The sequence below is a fragment of the Hyla sarda genome, unplaced genomic scaffold (genome assembly GCF_029499605.1).
Source record: "Hyla sarda isolate aHylSar1 unplaced genomic scaffold, aHylSar1.hap1 scaffold_1821, whole genome shotgun sequence".
NCBI lineage: Eukaryota > Metazoa > Chordata > Amphibia > Anura > Hylidae > Hyla > Hyla sarda.
The window spans coordinates 57,905-66,808 of record NW_026608468.1 but is presented as its reverse complement, the minus strand read 5'-3'; the positions used below and the strand labels follow the sequence as shown (position 1 = coordinate 66,808).

The 8,904-nt window shown below is 46.3% G+C and overlaps 1 pseudogene; it reads left to right on the top strand.

Moving 5' to 3' along the window:
- Nucleotides 1-4,146: 4,146 nt before the first annotated feature.
- On the top strand, nt 4,147-4,245 carry LOC130314439 (U2 spliceosomal RNA; annotated as a pseudogene).
- The last annotated feature ends 4,659 nt before the right edge of the window (nt 4,246-8,904 follow it).

Below are 8,904 nucleotides of genomic sequence, written 5' to 3'. Positions count from 1 at the left end.
CGATTCAGCACCAAGGCGCTCGATCGATGTCAAGGGACGATTGAGAGCCAAGCCATGTTTATTGGTGTGGTAAAAGTGAGATAGCTGGGCATATTGGAACTGATATAATGGTGTAGTCGGGGTACTTGGGCAAAGTTCACTAAAGGTTTTCAGATCCCCACCACGTGTGAGAGTATGAAAGGTTGTGCCTTCAGAGCGAGGTAGGGTCAGAAAGGTACGAGCTTGAAAAGCTGGTGGGAATGTTGCATTACCAAAGAGCAGAGTGAGCGGTCCGTCAGGAGAGAGAAAGGGGGAGCGTCTCAGGTAAGTCAAACGGGCACGCATAATGGAGGCATATATGGGGGGTCTAGGGAGGGGGGAGGTCATGTGTGTACTCGTCCATAAGATAGCCCTAATATCTCTGCCAGATAGAGCACTTTCCAGGGAAACCCATTGTTTTCTATCAGTTGTACGGAACAAGTCCAACACTCTAGAAAGGACAGCCGCAAGGTAGTATGAAAGGAAGTCAGGAAGAGCCAGTCCTCCGTCATTCTTACGCCTAATAAGTATGTGTCTAGCTAACCTGGGATGTTTATTCGCCCATACATATCTAGTTTGTAGGGAGGACAATGCTTGGAAGAAGGTCCGAGGGATATGAGTGGGTATACCCGCGAACAGGTAGAGGAGTCGTGGGAGTACAATCATTTTAAATATGTTAATTCTACCTAATCATGAAACATCAGTTTTATCCCACGTCAACAGGTCCGACTTCAGGGCGCATAGAAAGGGGGGAAAGTTGAGAGTGTAGGTGTCAGCAGGGTTAGCTGGGACACGAATGCCTAGATATTTTAGGTATTTTGATTGCCATTGAAAGGAATAGGAGTGCCGTAGCATCTTATCCGTCATAGGGGGGAGGTTCACATTAAGGGGCCTCACTTTTGGAAGTATTCAATTTATAACTGCTGTAGGCAGAGAATCTGTGTATAGAAGCGAGTAGTGAAGGGAGAGAGGTGACAGGTGAGGAGAGAAAGAGAAGAAGATCATCTGCGTATGCCGAGCATTTGCAATGGCCCGAGGACAGTGAGAGGCCTGTGATGTCCGGATTCTGTCTAATATCTACAAGGAGATGCTCCATACAAAGCACAAATAGAAGTGGGGAGAGAGGACACCCCTGTCTCGTGCCATTGCCAATGTCAAAGGGAGACGACAGATGACCATTTATCCTTGTTTGGGCCTGAGGGTGGGAGTAAAGTGCCATTATGCGCGACCTCATGACTGCACCCAGTCCAATTTGGGAGAGGGTGGCATGCAGAAATCCCCAGTCCACCCGATCGAAGGCTTTTTCTGCATCCAAAGAGAGCAGGCATAATGGGATATCATGTGATCGGGCACCGTGGAGAACCGAGAACACCCTTAGGGTATTGTCTCTGGCCTCCCTCCCCCGTATAAAACCTACTTGATCAGGGTGGACGAGAAACTGCATGTGGTCTGCCAACCTATTCGCAATAAGTTTTGCAAACAGTTTAGCATCACTGTTAATTAGAGAAATAGGTCGGTAGCTGGGGCAGAGCTAGGGATCCATACCCTCCTTTGGGATGACAGTAATGAAGGCGCGCAGGAAGGAGGCAGGGGGCGGGGTGTCACCTCAAATGGAGTTAAAAGCTGAGAGTAATGTGGGAGAGAGGTCAGTACCTAGTATTTTGTAGAACTTGGCAGTGGAACCATCAGGTCCCGGGCTCTTGCCGGCCGCTAAGGAAGATATCGCCCTCATCAGTTCCTCTGAGGAGAATGGAGATTCTAGTGACTGGGTCACATCTTGGGGAAGTTCAGGGAGTGCCGTTGATGCTATGTATTGCTCTAAAGAGGGAGAAGCCTCTGCAGAAGAGGTCGGGACCTGAGGTTTTGGCAAGTTGTAAAGAGCAGAGTAGTAAGAACGGAAAGCAGAAAGAATGTCCGGTGTAAGAAAAGAGGTGGAGCCCGCAGAAGTGCGAATCGCTGGGATAAATAATGTGGACTTTTTCGCCTTAAGGGCAGCAGCTAATAGTCGACCCGCTCTATTACCCCACTCATAGAATGTTTTCCCCGTGACCTGTCTATAGTAGTGGTATCTGTCATTGAGGTGGGAAAGTAGATCATGGCGTACTTTTATCAGTTCCCGAAAAGTGCTCTCTAGTTGGGTCTGTTTGTGTTGGGTTTCCAGTGTCTGTAGGGTTCGAATAAGTTCCTGATATTTAGCCGCCTTTTCCCTCTTAAGTCTCGCCCCATGGGTCATTAAAACACCTCTTAATACACATTTAAGGGCTTCCCAATATCCCGATGCTCTTACTCTCACTGGACGATCGGGAGGACTGGCAATTCTTATTGGCCACTCTGTCTCAGATTGGCGTGGGCGGGGTGATGCTGGAACGTATTCTGGCACTATACACTAATCCGACGGCTCAGCTTCGCATAAACGGCCAACTCTCAGCCCCCTTTGGAATTTGTAATGGCACAAGGCAGGGATGCCCACTCTCCCCACTGCTATATGTACTGTGCATGGAGCACCTCCTTAATGATATCCGGTCGAATCCAGACATACGGGGCCTGCAGACACTACTGTGCCATTACAAATGCTCGACCTTCGCCGATGACTTATTGTTGTTCATTTCTACCCCTCATACGTCACTCCACTCGCTCATGTCCACCCTGTGTAAGTTTTCCTCTTATAGTAACTATAAGCTCAACCCCACTAAATGTGAGGCTCTGAACATCAACATCCCTCACCAAGTAATAGAAGCGCTGAAATCGGCCTATCCCTTTAACCCCTTAAGGACTCAGGGTTTTTCCATTTTTGCACTTTCGTTTTTTCCTCCTTACCTTTTAAAAATCATAACCCTTTCAATTTTCCACCTAAAAATCCATATTATTGCTTATTTTTTGCGTCACCAATTCTACTTTGCAGTGACATTAGTCATCTTACCCAAAAATGCACGGCAAAACGGAATAAAAAAATCATTGTGCTACAAAATCGAAAAGAAAAATTTTGTAATTTTTGGGGGCTTCCGTTTCTACGCAGTGCATATTTCGGTAAAAATTACACCTTATCATTATTCTGTAGGTCCATACGGTTAAAATGATACCCTACTTATATAGGTTTGATTTTGTCGCACTTCTGGAAAAAATCATAACTACATGCAGGAAAATTTATACGTTTAAAAATGTCATCTTCTGAGCCCTATAACTTTTTTATTTTTCCATGTACAGTGCGGTATGAGGACTCATTTTTTTGCGCCGTGATCTGAAGTTTTTATCGGTATGATTTTTGTTTTGATCAGACTTTTTGATCACTTTTTATTCATTTTTTTAATGGTATAAAAAGTGACCAAAATACGCTTTTTTGGACTTTGGAATTTTTATGCGCGTACGCCATTGACCGTGCAGTTTAATTAATGATATATTTTTATAGTTCGGACATTTACGCACAAGGCGATACCACATATGTTTATTTTATTAATTTTTTTACACTGTTTGATTTTTTTTAAGGGAAAAGGGGGGGGATTCAAACGTTTATTAGGGAAGGGGTTAAATGACCTTTATTAACACTTTTTTTTTACATTTTTTTTTGCAGTGTTATAGGTCCCATAGGGACCTATAACACTACACACACTGATCTCCTATGCTGATCACTGGCGTGTATTAACACGCCTGTGATCAGCATTATCGGTGCTTGACTGCTCCTGCCTGGATCTCAGGCACGGAGCAGTCATTTGTCGATCGGACACTGAGGAGGCAGGTAAGGGCCCTCCCGGTGTCCGGTCAGCTGTTCGGGACGCCGCAATTTCACCGCGGCGGTCCCGAACAGCCCGACTGAGCAGCCGGGTCACTTTCAGTTTCACTTTAGAAGCGGCGATCAGCTTTGACCGCCGCTTCTAAAGGGTTAATACCACAGATCGCCGTGATCGGCGATGTGTGGTATTAGCCGCGGGTCCCGGCCGTTGACGAGTGCCAGGACCGACGCGATATGATGCAGGATCGCGGCGCGATCCCGCTTCATATCGCGGGAGCCGGCGCAGGACGTAAATATACGTCCTGCGTCGTTAAGGGGTTAAGTGGCAGTCGCACTACATTACCTACCTTGGGAGTTCAGGTCCCCGCGAACTTAGTAGATGCGTACCGTCTAAACTTCCCTCCGCTTCTCGGCCTTTTGGCTAAGATCAAGTGTAGTATCTGTTCTTATCAGTTTTCATGCTGGTGGGGATGGGTGCTGCATGGAGGATGCAAGTGTACCAGGGCTTTCCGGGGCTGGTTCTGAGGAATCAGCTCGACGGCTGCCCCGATGTGACCTGTTCCCTCCGGGTCTCGCCATGAGGCTGAGAGGGTCTAGAGCCCAGGTACTTTTGTGCCTCGGGGAGTGGTGACCCTGAGGTGCCGAAACTCACTGGGAGGATGGACTCACTGAGTTGAAGCACGGCCACCATTATCTTTTCACCTTTTGGCACTCACATCTTGATTCCCGGCCTTCTGGCTAGGATCAGAGAAATTTTTTATAGATTCGGCCGGATGTCCGGGCAGTATATCTGCACACATTCACTTATTTATTTATTTTTGTCTCACTGTGTCACTTTTTGCGTGTTGTGTGTTCACAGGATTTGTCAGGATGCGGTAGCCCTTCTGGGTGTCCCTCCTGGCGGTCTAGGGGAGGTGTGTGTGGCCATTAGGTTCCGCACCTCCCTGCAAACACCCCGGGTACTCCTGCTTTGGCAGGGTACCTACCGTTATCGGCTCTGCGGGCAGATACCTTGGCTAACGCCAAGGGGGATGCCAGGAGTATTTGTGGTCCCCTAGTAGCTTCGGCGAAAAGGGACATCGAACCTGGAACCTCGCAGGTACCTTTTGGTCTGGAGGCGAAGGATAAGGTGTGTTGGGGGACCTCTCTCCTATCGGAGAAGGGCTTGCGATAGACCGCATCCTTTGTGCAAGTTTTTTTAGTGTAACACGTTTGCACTTTTTCTTGCACTTTGGGTGAATCGAGAGCACGTTCCTCGGCTTTAAAAAAAAAAAAAAAAAAGGATGCGTACCGTCTAAACTTCCCTCCGCTACTACAGGCGCTGTGCGTGGACTTGGCCAGGTGGGAGCGTAGGGACTTCTCGTGGCTTGGCAGGATAAATGTGTTCAAAATGAACGTGCTCCCACGCTTGTTATATCTATTTTCAGGCATACCAATTTCCCAGCCGTGCTCCTTTTTCAGGGAGGTCGCTGGGCTCCAGATTGGCTTTGTCTGGGCGGGACGTCATCCTCGCTTAGCCAGACACGTGCTGCATAGACGTAAAAAAGAGGGGGGACTTGCCCTTCCAGATTTCTTGTCGTACTACTTAGCCACCGTACTGTTGAGGGTCCTCGATGGCATACAACATGGATCGAGGAAACAATGGGTCGCTCTTGAACAACTGTCCTCAGACTGGGACGTTAGGACATGTGTGTGGTTACCTAGACGGCTAATTCCTAGAAAGGTACCTGCTAATACGCCCCCAATTACAGCGTCGGTGATTAGAGCACTCAAGGCATACCTATCTCACTCTACGCTTGCAGCTCCCTCAGGTCCCCTGACCCCATTCTTTAACAACCCGGCCTTCCCCCCTGCAGTTAAATCATCCACCTTCCTATCTTTTCATAAATATGAAGCGCCCAGGTTCTGAGACCTCTTAGACACATCAGGCCTAAAACCCCTTCCGGACCTGCTGAGAGGCGATACCTTGTTGTTCATGCACGGCTTCCACTACGCACAACTTAGACACTTCTACAAGACATACCATGACCAGCTTCATCTGCACAGGAACCTGTCGCACTTTGAACGAGTATGCACTTCCTCCTCACCAGTTGGAAAACCTGTAAGCACCCTATATGCTCTTCTCTTAGATGCCTCTACAGCGGACACACCGGCCTTTTGCTCGGCCTGGGAACGTGAACTCCAATGTACTATTTCGGAGGGGGAGTGGAGGACGGCATTCTCATGGTGCCACGGGTCTTCCACATCGTGCAAAGCACACAAAACAAACTACAAAATACTGACACAATAGTATCGGGTGCCCTCTCTGATTGCTCAAATGTACCCCAAAATGTCGGACATGTGCTGGCGGTGTGGGGCACCTGGATGCACCATGTCTCATATCTGGCTAACATGCCCGACCATCTGTCCTTTTTGGACACAGATCTTAGACATAATATCCAAACTGACCTCCACCACACTTTCCCTCTCCCCTAAAATGGCCCTTTTGTCTATATTACCGGACTCTGTCCCGAAAACCTCAGCCCGACTGTTGCATTACCTGCTATTAGCAGCTAGGACTGTGATCCCTAGATTGTGGAGGTCTGCAACACCCCCTTCGGTATCATCCTGGCTCCGTGAAGTGTCCCATATACACAGAATGGAGGAGCTAATAGTGGACTCTAGGAATCAATCTGATAAATTTCTATCAGTATGGGGACCCTGGATAGACTTTATGTCCTCTAATGCCTTTGAAACCCTTTACCTAAATGTATAGTAAGCACTGTCTGCTTTCCTCGCCCGGCCTCCCCCCCCCCCCCCTCCCGACTATGCTGCCATGCTCGGAATGCCCGGTGAAACCAGAGCCCGTTCTGCATCATGAGGTATTTGTGTCTTTGTTATACAGACCTTATCCTTGTTACCCTTTATTTCCCTCTCCTACTCTCTCTGCTTCCCCCCTTTCCATCCTGTTAACCTACATACTTATCGGTTTATTCATGTGGGTGTCAGTTATGATATGCTGTTACCCTGGCTGAAGGATACAGATGCCACTCTCATTGGCTCTCCTATTTTCCCTACCCGCTAACTCCAGGAGCCACGGTCTTAAGATATTTTGTTGCATTGACCCCAGACATTTGCCTTCAGCCATTTCTGTGTGGGTAATGAGATGATGAGATGTCACTTACGGGTGTCATTTGGAGACTCACACAGGTAAGATCAGCCTGTCTTGCACAGCGGACATATGCTCTGTTTGACATAGTGTTATTGTTCTATTCACCCTGTTTGTATTGTACCATGTTATCCTATAGAGTATTGTTATATATTTCTTTACTTGAAAACTCCAATAAACATATACTTTGGAAAAAATATTGGACACCTGAGTGCCACTTGCCCCAACAAAAATAATTCTCCACCGGCAGCTGGAGGAGACACAGACGTTCTTCTGGTGTCCGGAGCGGTGGAGAAAAGAGCGTATAACCTGCAGAGTGTAACTGTGGGTGACAGTGGGTTTGCGAGATTCTGGAGCCTCATTTACCTTGGTGCGGCCTGAAGTGGTGGATACAGAGGACATCATCCCTGGAAGAACCATGGCTTTAAAAGGAATTGGAGGTGTGTGGCCTGCTGTGCCCATAGCCCGTGTGTACCTGGATTGGGGTACAGGCCAAGGTTTGCGGGAGGTGGGGGGTCTCTGAGGACATCCCTGTTAATGTTCTGCTGGAGAATGATTTGGGTCGGATGCTCTGTCATGATGCGGCCATCTCTCCTCCCCCCCCCCCCCCTTAAACGTTTAAATAATGGCTAAATATATAATAATTTTAACCTGTAGAATGCAAGACATAAAAAAAAACTAGGACCACCTGCCCCCCCCCCCCCCCGAACCAAAAAAAAAAGGTTCACAATTATAATTATTTTTTATTTCACCCTACAATTTTCACTTTGTTTCTGTAAACTTAGTTGTAAAATGAAGGGTGCCATTACAAAGTGTAGTTTGTTTCGCAAATAACAAGCTTTTATATGGGTCTGTGGATGAAAAATTGAAAGATATGCAGCTTTTTAAAAGTGAGAGGTTATAAAAGAAAACATCAATATAAAAAAATGACAGCATCATTAAGGGGTTAATGTAAAATAGAGATTAATATTAATTTAGTAAAAATAAAGCATCAATTTCTATTAAAAACTATTACAATCAAATTAATTAATGGCTAAAATTATGGGTGAGAAAAAAACTTGACCAAAATTAGTAACTTTATATTGAACTTGGCTGCAATCTGTTCTATGGCCACTAGATGGCAGAATACACTGTACAATACATTCCCTTTCTCGCCCGAATCCCTAGAAGAGGCTGCACTGTACTTTGTCCCCACCTAGTGGTAAGGCTGCAGAATGTAAAGACTATTCAGAAGTTTTTTTCTTCCCTGTACTGTGTTCAGCTACCACAAGATGGCAGTAAATAGTTTTCTATGTAACCCAATATACCGTATATGAGACCGATCGTAGGAACGAGCCCCGGCAGAAGATGACATTTAGGAATGAGAGTGAAAAGACCAATTAATCATTAAAGTAACATTAATGAACCAATTATAACTAAATAGGATGATTGACGCTACAAAGAGAACATTAGGAGGTAATTAATTAGGAGTTTGTTAGTATCTAATTTCATCGGTAAATAGGTCAATGAGGTAGTATCATATGTCAGCCAGTAGGTGGCGACGTAATATAGAAATTAAAAGGAAATACAGTTTAGTCCAAAGTAATGGGTGATGCGGCTGACGATGTAGGATGAAAGAGAACGGAGAAAATATGTGAGAGATCAGAATGGACATTGACCATAATGTAGTGTGTGAGATCGGCTCTGGTGACTGCAGTGTAATTATATATAATATATACAGTCCCAGCCATTACACACCGCAGTCTCCGTACAGATATAAAACAAGAAACAGAACATGTGGACACTAAAGAGTTAACACTGTACGGATCTATAGTCCTGATGCTTAGTATCGATTGGCTGATAGCGGAGCTTTGGTGATTTCTCTCCTCTTCATCTATATAAGAACAGGAGATGTCAGGACGGGCCCTGGTGATTATTCCGGGTCACTGTATACGGAGAGTGCCGGCATTCGCAGCCTCAGAATGAGCCGCCTGTATATGAGATCACATAACACGGGACAATTGTCTTCTCT